The 14321-nt window shown below is 47.2% G+C and overlaps 1 protein-coding gene across 4 annotated transcripts in view; it reads right to left on the reverse strand.

The window, feature by feature from the left end:
* Positions 1-14321, reverse strand: part of LOC132402211 (roquin-1-like) — a 132846-nt gene that overhangs the window by 102046 nt on the left and 16479 nt on the right. Inside the window, exon 1 of one of the 4 annotated variants that reach the window (XM_059984951.1) lies at positions 11770-11898. The exons of the other annotated variants lie outside the window; for them this stretch is intronic. The gene's annotated coding sequence lies outside the window, so the exon portion shown is untranslated. Of the gene's footprint in view, positions 1-11769; positions 11899-14321 lie in introns of those variants that run through there. 4 annotated transcript variants of the gene reach the window in all.

Here is a 14321-nt window from a genome sequence, read left to right on the forward strand (position 1 = left end):
TATTAACCCATGTTTAGCACATATAGAGGAAGAGTTAACTAATTGAAGAATTTTCTCCCAATTCTCTATTGGTAATACAAGTTGAAGTTCCTTTTCCCATTCATTATTAATTTTATCAGATCTACCTGGCTGATTTTCATAATCATATTATAGATAGTAGTTATGAAACCCTTCTGATAAGGGTTTAAACCTAAAACTTTTTTCCGTGATATTAGTTGGATATGAAGTCGGAAAAGCAGATAATGTAGTATTCAGAAAGTTTCTAATTTGTAAGTATCTAAAAAAATGGGATCTGGGCAGATTATATTTATTAGACAACTGTTCAAAGGACATGAAACAATTATCCAAAAATATGTCACGAAAGCATATTATGCCCTTCATTTTCCGTATCAAAAAGGCTTGATCCATAAGAGGGTTGGAAAAGATATAATCGGGCTTGATAGGATAAACTTGTTCAAACCAAAAAATTTACGAAACTGAAACCATATTTGTAGTGTTATGGCGCCCCATTTCCTGGCACATCCGAACCGGCTCACAATTAGACAGCTTTCTGGCTAAGGGAGATAGCCTACGGGGGTTTGCGAGCACAGAGCTTTGGAGCCTCTGTGCCACAGGGGGCAGGTTGAGGGAGGCTTAAAAGTGAGGCTGAGGATTTCGAATAAAGTTTTTCCTTCGACTGCAGTTACCGACTCCGTGTCGTAATTTTAGCGCTGCATGTAGCACACCGCTACAATTGGTGACCCCGACGGTCCAAACGATTTTTGGACCAGAAATGACTGACACCGCCTCTGTTCATGCGGTTTCGTTGAAACTGCCGGGTTTCTGGACACAGTGACCGAACCTATGGTTCCAGCAAGCCGAAGCCCAATTCCACGTTCGCCAGATCACCTCAGAAGACACCCGCTACTACTACGTGGTGAGCTCCCTCGACCAGGACACAGCGGCCCAGGTCGCGGAGTTCGTACAGTCGCCCCCGGCAGACTGCAAATACACGGAATTCAAAGCCCTGCTCCTCAGGACTTTCGGACTCTCACGGCGCGAGCAGGCTGCCCGTTTACTGCACCTGGATGGCTTGGGGACAGACCTCTTTCGGCTTTAATGAATGAGATGTTGTCTCTGGCCGACGGACACACACCCTGCCTCATGTTTGAGCAGGCATTCCTGGAGCAGCTGCCCAAGGACATACGCCTGCTGCTGTCCGACGCGGATTTCAGTGACCCCCGGAAGGTGGCAGCCCGGGCGGACTTGCTGTGGAACGCCAAAAAGGTGAGCGGGGCGTCCATCGCACGGATCTCCCAGCCACGCTCCCAGCAGCAAACCTGTCCAGGCCCGGCCGCAGAGCCCGCCAACCCCCGGTCCAATGAACACTGGTGCTTCTACCACCAGCGGTGGGGCGCAGAAGCCCGCCGTTGTCGCCTGCCCTGCAAGTTCCCGGGAAACGCCAGGGCCAGCTGCCGCTCATGGCTACGGCGGCTGGCCATCGGGATAGCCTCCTGTATGTGTGGGACAGAAGGTCAGGACGCCGGTTTTTGGTCGACACTGGTGCCGAGATCAGTGTTTTACCTCTGACGAGTTACGACACCCGCAGCAGGGCGCCGGGGTCCCCCCTGAGGGCCATGAACGGCAGCACAGTAAGGACCTATGGCACCCGTCAGGTGCAGCTACAGTTCAGCTCCAGCCAGTTCACATGGGACTTTACACTGGCCGCCGTAGCCCAATCGCTTCTGGGTGCAGATTTTTTGCGGGCTCACAGCCTACTGGTCGACCTGCCCAGGAAGAGACTGGTACACGCCGAGACCTTTCAGACCTTCTCCCTGGGTGCAGCCCAGTTGCCAGCCCCTCACCTCGGCTCCATCATGCTGTCCAACAACGACTTCACCAGGGTCCTGGCGGATTTCCCATCGGTTCTGGCACCGCAGTTCACAGCGGCCATGCCCAGGCACGGCGTACAGCACCACATCCCGACCCAGGGACCACCCCTCCACGCCCGCGCTTGGCGGCTTCCCCCGGACAAGCTCCGACTGGCGAAGGAGGAGTTCCAGAGGATGGAGGAATTGGGGATCATCCGGCGGTCCGACAGCCCATGGGCCTCCCCCCTGCACATGTTGCCCAAAGCGACGGGAGGCTGGAGACCGTGCGACGACTGCCGCAGGCTGAACGAGGCTACCACACCGGACTGCTACCCTGTGCCGCACATTCAGGACTTTGCAGCAAACCTGCACGGCGCACGGATCTTCTCCAAGGTAGACCTTGTCCGAGGGTACCATCAAATCCCGTGCATCCTGACGACGTCCCCAAAACGGCTCTCATCACCCCATTTGGCCTTTTCGAGTTCCTCCGCATGCCGTTTGGCCTGAAGAATGCCGCACAGACGTTCCAGCGGCTAATGGACGCGGTGGGATGGGACCTGGACTTCTCGTTCATCTATTTGGACGACATCCTCATAGCCAGCAGCAGTCGTCAGGAGCATCTGTCCCACCTCCGTCAACTCTGCGCCCGACTGAGTGAGTAAGGTCTTACAATCAACCCCGCCAAATGCCAGTTCGGACTCGATACCATTGACTTCCTGGGCCACAGGATTACTAAAGACGGAGCAACCCCTCTGCCCGCTAAGGTAGATGCGGTCCGCCACTTCCCCCGACCCACCACGATCAAAGGCCTTCAGGAATTCGTAGGTATGGTCAATTTCTACCACCGCCTCCTCCCTTCAGCTGTCCGGATCATGCGCCCCCTGTACGCCCTGATGTCGGGTCCGAGCAAGGACATTACCTGGGACGAGGAGTCCGCCGCCGCTTTCGTTCAAACGAAGGAAGCTTTGGCGAACACCGCAATGCTAGTACATCCCAGAATGGACCGCCCTCACAGTGGACGCATCTAACACGGCAGTCGGTAGGGTGCTGGAGCTGGTCGCTGGTCGCTGGAGCAAGTAGCTGGCAACCCCTGGTGTTTTTCAGCAAACACCTGTGGCCACCCGAGCTCAAGTACAGTGCTTTCGACCGGGAACTGTTGGCGCTCTACCTGGCAATCCGGCATTTCAGGTACTTCCTAGAAGGTCGGCCCTTCACCGCGTTCACGGACCACAAACCGCTTACCTTTGCGTTTACGAAAGCGTCCGACCCCTGGTCGTCCCACCGGCAATGCCACCTGTCCTACATCTCTGAATACACGATGGATGTCCGGCACGTCTCGGGTAAGGACAATGTCGTGGTGGATGCGCTCTCTCGCCCTACCGTTCATGCCCTTTCCCAAGGGGTAGACTTTGAGGCACTGGCAGAGGCACAGCAGGCAGATGAGGAGATTCCGAGTTACAGAACCGCAGTCTCCGGTTTGCAGCTCCAGGACCTCCCTGTAGGCCCGGGTGAGAGGACCCTACTCTGTGACGTCGCCACTGGCCAGCCCCGTCCCGTCGTCCCGACAGCCTGGCGGCGCCGTGTTTTCGACTCCATTCATAACTTGGCGCATCCCTCCATCCGAACGACTGTCCGGATGGTTTCCAGCAGGTTCGTTTGGCACGGACTCCGCAAACAGGTCAGTGATTGGGCCAAAACGTGCATGCACTGCCAGACGGCCAAGGTGCAGCAGCACACCAAAGCCCCACCGCAGCAGTTCCATCCCGCCCACCGGCGTTTCGACCACATTCATGTGGATATTGTGGGCCCCCTGCCAGTGTTGCGCGGAGCGCGGCACCTCCTGCCTATCGTGGACCGGTTCACAAGATGGCCAGAGGCGGTCCCGCTCACCGACACCACCTCCGAATCTTGCACCCGAGCCCTGATCACCACCTGGATATCTCGCTTTGGTGTACCGGCCCACATTACCTCCGACAGAGGCGCCCAGTTCACCTCCAGCCTGTGGTCAGCTATGGCCAGCCTTTTGGGGACTCAGCTGCACCACACAACTGCCTACCACCCACAGTCGAATGGGCTAGTGGAGCGTTTCCACCGTCACCTGAAGTCGGCCCTCATGGCCCACCTGCGAGGAGCCAACTGGGCGGACGAGCTTCCCTGGGTCCTACTCGGCATCCGCACAGCACCCAAGGACAACCTGCACGCCTCGTCGGCCGAGTTGGTATACGGCGCGCCCCTGGTCGTCCCCAGGGAGTTCCTACCAGCCCCACGGGGGCAAGAGGAAGATCCCGCAGCAGTCCTGGGCAGACTACGCGAGAAGCTCGGTAACCTGGCCCCCATACCCACTTCACAGCACGGGCGGAACCCGACCCGCGTACCCAAAGACCTGCAGAACTGTAAGTTTGTGTTTGTACGAAGGGGCGGGCATCGGCCACCGCTGCAGCGGCCATATGAGGGGCCGTTTATGGTGCTCTGGAACAACGGGTCCACGTTCATGCTGGACGTTGGAGGGAAAGAGGAGGTTTTCACGGTGGACTGACTCAAACCGGCCCACATGGACCTGGCGCAACCGGTCGAGTTTCCGGCACCTCGGCGCAGAGGCCGAACTCCCAAGCAGGTTCCGGCCCAGACTGTGGACATTACGGGGTGTATCGCTGGTTCTGGGGGTGGGGGTTATGTGGCGTCCCATTTCCTGGCACATCCGAACCGGCTCACAATTAGCCAGCTTTCCGGCTAAGGGAGTTAGCCTACGGGGGTTTGTGAGCACAGAGCTTTGGAGCCTCTGCGCCACGGGGGGCAGGTTGAGGGAGGCTTAAAAGTGAGGCTGAGGATTTCGAATAAAGTTTTTCCTTCGACTGCAGTTACTGACTCCGTGTCGTAATTTTAGTGCTGCATGTAGCACACCGCTACAGTGTATATTTAATTACTGGATTAGCCATTTGTTTATTCAGTTTAGAAAGAACAAAGGGAAGTGAAGTCCCTAAAATAGAAACCAATGAAAACCCTTGTACCGATTTACATTCAAGGTTTACCCATTGTGGACTTGGGAGTTACATCCAAATGGGAAAAAGGTTCTGACTATCCACATGATCACTTCCTCTCATCATCTTATCTCTATCAGGTCATCTCTCATCTTCTGTCGCTCCAAGGAGAAAAGTCCAAGTTCACTCAACTTATTCTCATAAGGAATGCTCCCCATTCCAGGCAGCATCCTTATAAATTTCCTCTGTACCCTTTTTATAGTTTCCACATCCTTCCTCTAGTCAGGTGACCAGAACTGAGCACAGTACTCCAAGTGGGGTCTGACCAGGGTTCTATATAGCTGCAACATTACTTCTCGGCACCTAAACTCAGTCCCACGATTGATGAAGGCCAATGCACCGTATGAGTTCTTAACCACATAGTCAACCTGCGCAGCAGCTTTGAGTATCCTATGTTCTAGGTGATCTAGGTGTTCTTGTACATCAGTCAATGAAAGCAAGCATGCAGGTACAGCAGGCAGTGAAGAAAGTTAATGGCATGCTGGCTTTTATACAAGAGGAATTGAGTATAGGAGTAAAGAGGTCCTTCTGCAGCTGTACAGGGCCCTGGTGAGACCCCACCTGGAGTACTGTGTGCAGTTTTGGTCTCCAAATTTGAAGAAGGACATTCTTGCTATTGAGGGAGTACAGCGTAGGTTCACAAGGTTAATTCCCAGAATGGTGGGACTGTCATATGTTGAAAGATTGGAGCGACTGGGCTTGTATACACTGGAATTTAGAAGGATGAGAGGGGATCTGATTGAAACATATAAGATTATTAAGGGATTGGACACACTGGAGGCAGGAAGCATGTTCCCGCTGATGGGTGAGTCCAGAACTAGAGGCCACAGTTTAAGAATAAGGGGTAGGACATTTGGAAAAACTTTTTCACCCAGAGAGTGGTGGATATGTGGAATGCTCTGTCCCAGAAGGCAGTGGAGGCCAAGTCTCTGGATGCATTCAAGAGAGAGTTAGATAGAGCTCTTATAGATAGCGGGGTCAAGGGATATGGGGAGAGGGCAGGAACTGGGTACTGATTGTGTATGATCAGCCATCATCACAGTGAATGGTGGTGCTGGCTAGAAGGGCCGAGTGACCTACTCCTGCACCTACTGTCTATTGTTCTCTGATCTTCCACACTGCCAAGAGTCTTACCATTAATACTATATTCTGACATCATATCTGACATACCAAAATGAACCACCTCACACTTATCTGGGTTGAACTCCATCTGCCACTTCTCAGCCCAGTTTTACATCCTATCAATATCCTGCTGACAGCCCTCCACACTATCCACAACACCTCCAACCTTTGTGTCATCAACAAACTTACTAAACAACCCTCCACTTCTTCATCCAGGTCATTTATAAAAATCACAAAGAGAAGGGGGGGGGGGTCCCAGAACAGATCCCTGAGGCACACCACTGATCACCGACCTCCATGCATAATATGACCCATCTACAACCACACTTTGCCTTCTGTGGGCAAGCCAATTCTGGATCCACAAAGCAAGGTCCCCTTGGATCCCATGCCTCTTTACTTTCTCAAAAAGCCTTGCATGGGGTATCTTATCAAATGCCTTGCTGAAATCCATATACACTACATCTACTGCCCCACCTTCATCAATGTGTTTAGTTATATCCTCAAAAAATTCAATCAGGCTCGTCAGGCACGACCTGCCCTTGATAAAGCTATGCTGACTATTCCTAATCATATTATGCCTCTCCAAATGTTCATAAATCCTGCTTCTCAGGATCTTCTCCAACTTACCAATCACTGAATTAAAACTCACTGGTCTATAATATCCTGGGCTATCTCGACTCCCTTTCTTGAATAAAGGAAAAACATCTTCAACCCTCCAATCCTCCAGAACCTCTCCCGTCCCCATTGATGTTGCAAAGATCTTTGCCGGAAGCTCTGCAATCTCCTCCCTACCCTCCCATAGTAGCCTGGGGTATATCTCATCCGGTCCTGGTGACTTATCCAACTTGATGTTTTCCAAAAGTTCCAGCACATCCTTTTTCTTGATGTCTATATGCTCAAGCTTTTCAGTCCACTGCAAGTCATCCCTACAATTGCCAAGGTCCTTTTCCGTAGTGAAAACTGAAGCAAAATATTCATTAAGTACCTCTGCTATCTCCTCCGGTTCCACTTTTCCACTGTCACACTTGAGTGGTCCTATTCTCTCATGTCTTATCCCCTTGATCTTTTTATCGTTTTTTTTGTGTGGCTTGGGGGCTAGGAGTTTGATGATTTAGCTGCTGTGTCCGTGTGGGCGATCTGTTAGTTTTTTTGTGCGAGGGGTTGGGGGGGGGGGGTGGGGCTTGGGGTTTGCAAGTTTTGTTCCTTTTTCTTTTTCATTTGGAAAGAAGGTTCATATATTTTCTTTCAATTACTTACAGAAATTGTTTTTCAAATGTGCACAATTCCTATCCCATAAAATTCTAGAATTTTCTCCAATAATTTCCCTACCATGTGGGGTTACCTGGCTTATCTGTGCTATCCTGCAGTCTCCTTGTACCTCACTTGTAGCTAACAAAGATGCAAAAAGTCTAAGTCAGGGCCTCAGGGAACTCCTCCCCTATTTTCCACATCAACCATCTCATTCAGCCCTGGGGACTTATCAACTCTTTCATGTCCATGACATTTAACACTTAATACTAAACTGTCCCAGATTATCTACATACCCCTCTCAGTACTCACTGCCTTCCATGTCCTTCTTAGTGAGAAGTAGTATTTTCAGATTTTGCCCACATATCCTGGCTCTGCAAGTAGTTACCCCTCTGATCCCCAGGACCCATGTTTTCCCTGGCTACCCTCTTGCTTCTGATTTATTTATAGAAGGTCAAGTTGTTCACTCATTTATTAAACCTGAGGTAGGATAGGATGCATATAGATTGTTAGCATGTGGCTTAAAGCTGTATCCATCAGTGGTACTTCCTCATAGAATGTGTAGGTTTTCTCTGACAGTCCAAAGACATACTAGTTAAGAGGTTACACTAGTGAATCTGCAGATGCTGGAAATAAATAAAAACACAAAATGCTGGCAGAACTCAGCAGGCCAGACAGCATCTATGGGAGGAGGTAGTGACGACGTTTCGGGCTAAAACCCTTCATCAGGAGTCATAGTTAGGAGGTTAATTAGTCATTGTAAATTGCCCCATTAGCAGGCCAGGTTTAAATCAGGCGATTGCCGGATGATACAGTTCTAAGGGCCAGAAGAGCCTATTCGCACTGTAACTCTAACTAATTAATACCAGTGCTGCAATTTTACTGCATAACACCTAAAAAATCTATAATATAGATTCTTGTTCACCCATCGTCCAAGTGCTGATTGACATAAACTAATTTCTAGTACAGCGAAGATTTAAACTTTCTGTTTGACCGTTCTGGTCTCTATAATCCCTGTTGGGCTGAAGGGGCTATTCCTATGCTATTCCTTTCCTCAAAACAGAAAAAGAAAACTGCAACAAAGACATTAGAAATCAAAAACTTGGATTAATCATTTTGGAAAATGTCAATGGCATGAAGGTCCAAAATATGTGGACACCATTGAATCAAAGAAATTCAGGCTAGCTATTTGAAATCTGATACATTACCCAAGATCTGGAACAAAGCACCAATAGTTGCACCGATTATACCAGGTAAGGAAGCCCCAAGATCCAATCTGTTGTTGGTCAGTTTTATTCTTTTACCATTTGTACAATTTCTTTCTCAAAGACTTTCTCATCTTTCCAAATTTGTGACAGGAACTAGATGCAATACCACACGTGAATTAACCAAAGCTTGATAAAGATTCAGCACAACCTCTGCTTTTGTGCTCAGTACAGAATCTTAGAGGATTAACTGTTCTCTTAATGCATCTTCCCATTTCCGAAGTTCTCTATATGTAGAACATGTTCAGTCAGAATGCAGATCCATCTCAGCTTCTAAAATCCCCAACATCAGAAGCCATGTAATTCGATCCACTCATTGCAAAAATTAAAGAAATAGTTGATAGCAACGGATATTTGAAAGCGTGAAAAATTGCTCAGGAATATCTTCTTCACAAAAAAGGAACATGACACATCCAGATCAGCTAGTTAACAATCTTATACCAATTATCACCATTTGGCTCCTCATACTTGCTGTCTTTAATAAGATGACAATCTTGTCCCTTTATTTCTACAGCCTGCAATTCTATCATTCTCTGTTTTGAATATCTCAATGAACCTGTGCAGCTCTCAATAGATTCACTACATCTGGGTGAAGAAGTTATTTCTCCACTCTGTCCCAAATGTTGAACCCTAGTTCTACTCACTCAGGTTAGGGGTAACATCATTACTGTCAAGACCCATAATGTCATACATCTCATCCTTCTCAATTCAGTAAAGGCCCTGAATTACAGCCTATAGGACAATGCCCCCCTCCCTGGTCATATCAGTAATCAGCCTGGTGACCCTCCAATCCAAATTCCTATTGCTCTTTGGGCAAGGAAATCAGATCCACAGCACTGTATGGCAGCTACATTACAGGTTGATATATTTTGATTATCCCACTACCAAGCACATCTTTCCCTCCCCCCCTTCTGCTTTCCACAGGGATCGCTCCCTACGTGACTCCCTTGTCCATTCATCCCCCCCCAATCCCTTCCCACCAATCTCCCTCCTGGCACTTATCCTTGCAAGCGGAACAAGTGCTACACCTGCCCTTACACTTCCTCCCTTACCACCATTCAGGGCCCCAGACAGTCCTTCCAGGTGAGGTGACACTTCACCTGTGAGTCGGGTCTCACCAATATATAAAAGGCCACACCAGGAGCAAACCAAATCAAAGATTTGACCAGATACAGCCTCTAAACATTATCACTTCACATTTCAAACAGCACCACACACAATGCCTACCAGCTGACAAGCCATCATCACAGTCTCCACTCAGTGAAACTGGATAGACACAGCACTTATTCACTTACAGATATCTTGAGAACACATTCACCACAGACCCAAGCAGTCTACATCCACACCAATACTACACAAAGCAAAGCCTTGACACTTGAACCAAGGATTGTACACTGCTTTTTAAAGTTTAAGCCATTATTCAGCAGCACTATAACCTGCAACGGCACTGAGCCTCTACCACTAACATCCACTAACACCATCATATACAACATCCACTCCACACAATAAGATCTGAGCACATTAATACAACAGATTATGGCCTCTACGTACCAGCAGACCAACTGCTCCTTCACAAACTCCATATACAGAAATTAGCTTTCACATACTGACACAAGACCTTTTGTAACCTCCACACAATTGTGGATGACAAAAATTCTACATTAGAACTGACCACATGGGAAAGAGGGCATCCATTAACAATAACATGGAACTGCTCACTGCCTTCACACAAGAGCATAGCCATTAGATTAAATTAGTTTCATTTATTAAATGTACATCAAAAAGTGAAATTTTATTTATTGTTATTTAAGATACAGCATGGAATGGGCCCTTCTGTTCAAATGAGCCACATCACCCAGCAATTTAACACTAGCATAATTACAAGATAATTTACAATGACCAATTAATCTAACCATTACTTTGGGTGAAGTACACCCAAACGTACAGTGAAATGCAGTACATTAGGGCAGTAATCCACCCACTGATGTGAGACCAGGCATACACACACCAAAATGGGACTAAGCATATCTTTCACATTGGACCTTGGATTGGAGCAAGTAATACATAACTAAATACAGTCTACATGGACATTAACACAGGAGCAATCTTAGTTCCCATATCAAATACACTCTCTTTCTAACACCAACCTCACTCCAAAACAGGTAGTGCATGGGCCCAACAGAGGAACATAGAACCAAGTACAACCTTCATATAATAACACAGCATTGTGCAGATTCTATACACAAACAGGAAATGAGCAAAACTTTGGACATAACTGTAGCTTAAAGCACATTAATGTATGCAAACTCAGGAGTGAACATAATTCTGACACAAAAGCAAGGGAATTGCACTGTCAGAAGTTTCAAATACAAGACTGAGACACACAGCAGGGTGCACACACAAACTCGAGTGACAACAATACCACATGTTACTACATAGGACAAGTGCAGCCTCTCAGCCCATTGCTCCCTTAGATATATACACAGAACTATTAATCAAAAACTGTGATGATACTGGAGTTGCTGCAATTATAGTGAAATCATTAATGCCCTCCACATCAATCCAAACCCTGCCTCCTGTATAAATTTGTATCAATTAATCTTGCAATGTAAAATGGGTGTCAATGATGTGGCCCTCAGTACTTCCTTCCAGGCACAAGAGCATGAGACTGAGCAAGTCATTCACAGGCCTGGTTAACAAAGACTTTTTTTTAAAACTGTAGCTCCTTGCCAAAAAGTCAGCGACTTTTCAGCTCCTCATATATTATGGTAACCCCCCCCCCCCCATAGCTATTCACTACGCCATATCAGGCTGAATGCCAGGTTAACTCTTCTCCAGCTGGGATAACCAGAGGACTGAAAGTTTGAGAGGGGAGATCTGCTAGTCTGTCATTAGAATTGTAAGCTGCCTGAACTCAAAGCCCTGAATAAGTGCTTGTGTGTAACACACTGGAAACAGGCCCATCTTCTTTGTCTTTAGGGACTGTTCCATTCCACCAGACACTTAAGGGTTAATTCAATCTGCCTCTCTCCTCCGATCCCCTCCCCCACTCACTACGAATAGAGAAAAGCAGAACGGGAGAAACTCCGCAGCCTAGCTTGGAGGAACATGCATCCATTCGCACTGACCCACAAAACTAAGACCATAGCCACCGTCGCAGTCTTCCGTGCTCAACACCAGCCGCAGTCTGCACAGGAAGCTGCATCGAAGGCTATTTCTAAATTCTTCTTCTGGACAGATGCCTACCTTATTCGAGGTACATCCCTGCTTCTTTTCTTCTTCTGGGGTTTTCCACCCTCACATTCCCCACACTCCAACTTCCTCCTTATTGTGTGTGGGAGGAATCACCCCACCAGGAAACAGCTGCTCGAGCGGCGCACTCTGAACTTGCGCGCAGGCGCACACAGACACTACCGGATGCTCCGTCAGTCGAAACAGCGCCCGGCGATACAGGCCCCCGCCTAGCTCCGCCCATCTAACCCTCAGCTGCTGCACACCAATACAAACAGGCTACTTTTGCGACGAAGTGGTATGTATATAAGCTCCAAGCCTTATCCACAAACGTTTGCCAACAGTGTATTTTTCAAGGAAAGATTTTTTCCCCTAACACTTGCATCACATCTTCTCCCAGTGCTGTTGTGAAAATTTATCATCAACAGATACCCTCTCAGTTCTGCGATGCTGACCCAGGGTGATGTCTGTATGGAATTGGCACCCTCTGACCGTGTGGGTTTCCCCTCCCTGTGATGGTTTCCCACCACATCCCAACAATATATGGGTTGGTGGGTTAATTGGCTGCTGTAAATTGCCCCTGGTGAGTAACCCACCAGAAACAGGAGTTTGCTGTAGGTGAGTGGTAGGATCTGGAGAAAACTAATGCGAGTATGGGGAGAATAAAACCAAATGAGTGAGTGGATGCTGATGCCTGGTGGAGGCTCAGGCAACAAAGTCTGCACTGACCATCACCCACTAATTTACACAGATTTTTTTTACTCCTCCCACTTTCTTAACAACTCTCTCCCAGATTTTATTACTCACTGACTGATTAGGAAAATTTCCAGTCGCAAATAAAGTTTGTGGGCACAAAAATAGTACACTTGGAGGAAACCCACATGGTCACAGGGAGAAAGTGCAAGCTCCACAAGGAGCACTCAAGGTAGGGATTGAATCCTGGATCTCTAGCACTATGGAGCAGTGGCTCTGCCAGCTAGGTTCACAAATCTGAAGCTCATATTGAACCTACAGTTTTCTGTCTTGGCAGGTGAAAGAGTTCAAGCAATGGAAAATCAATTATCAGCTTTAAACTGAGACTGACAGACTTTAGGTAACCAGGAGTGCTAAGGGATATGGAGATTGTCTGCAGGTCATCAACAAATTCAACTAAATGAAGTTCACTGGATGAGTACATAGCAGTCCCTGATAAAGAATCGTGGTGTAATTATAGCAGAGAAACTGAAACTGAGCCCACAATGTCTGTGAATATATTCCTTGTGCTAATACCATCCTCTAACCCTTAGCCTTTTGCACGTCACTGATTCAAGTGCTTGTTCAAATAGTTCTTAAATGTTGAGAGTAACTGCCTCCACCACCTCCTCAGACAGTGTATGCCAAATTCTAATCATGTTCTGGGTGAAACATTCCTCCTCAGATCTCTTCCAAACCTATTACCCCTCAGCTTAGGCCTATGACAAGTGGTTTCACGTACCTCTGCTAAGGGTAAAGATTTCCAAATATATGATGTCTCTTGTAACTTTGTGTCTTTCCTCAGATCCTCCCTCCTGACTGCATTGTATTCCAAGTGGTTCTGGTTAATGTTTCATACCTTCCAATATTTAAAATTAATGCAATTTAGTTGGTTATTTACATGTGATTCATCTGTAGATTTTATCCTTGCCTTCATAGGTTATCATGTGTTATGTGCACTACTGTGTTTCACACCCTGGTTTGGAGAAACATTGTCTTGTTTCTACATACATTGCATGGTTATTTACATTATATAACTGTATATAGTTAAATGACAATAAACTTGACTTGATCCTCCTAGGGTTTAAGAAACAAACACAGCGTACCCAGTCTCGCCATATCACTGAATGAGTCATCCCAGGCAATATTCAGATTACTGAGCATTCCCAATGCCTTCAAGTCTTGTAAAAGGGACTCTGGCACCTTTTGATCAAGAGACTCAAATTTCTTTTACCATGAAGTTAAAGATGACAATTGGAAAGTGGTCCAACTACAATGGAGGAAGTCTAAAAAAGACATCCATGTTAATATCTTGCCTTTTGGATCTCAGGATGCGCCCACACATTTTAAATCCAGTCAAAAACTTTAAAATGTAGCATAGTGTAATGTTCACAATTTAGCAGCCAATCATATAAAGATGCCAGAAAAAGCAATTTGTTGCTGTGTTTAAGTGGAGGTTGAGGATTTAAACACTAGCCAAGGGAACCCTCCCCTACACATTTTTGAAAAGTGTGGTGGGATCATTTTACCATAGGACCTTAGATTCACATCACATATGGCCTAATTCTGCTCCTAAAGCTTTTGGTTTTCTGGAGTTCAGGAAAGTTTGTTCATCAGTACACAGAAGTCCCAATGAGAGTGGATACTTGATCTGCAGTTAGGGAATGAGACAGGGCAGGTGACAGAAGTTTGTGTAGGGAAACGTTTTGCATCTAGTGATCATTATGCCTTAGTTTCCATGTAAATATAGAAAAATAGGTCTGGTTTGCAGGTTGAGATTCTAAATTGGAGAAAAGCCAATTCTAAATTGACGGTATCAAAAAAGGATTTGGCAA

Source organism: Hypanus sabinus, chromosome 11 (assembly GCF_030144855.1).
Source record: "Hypanus sabinus isolate sHypSab1 chromosome 11, sHypSab1.hap1, whole genome shotgun sequence".
Lineage (NCBI taxonomy): Eukaryota > Metazoa > Chordata > Chondrichthyes > Myliobatiformes > Dasyatidae > Hypanus > Hypanus sabinus.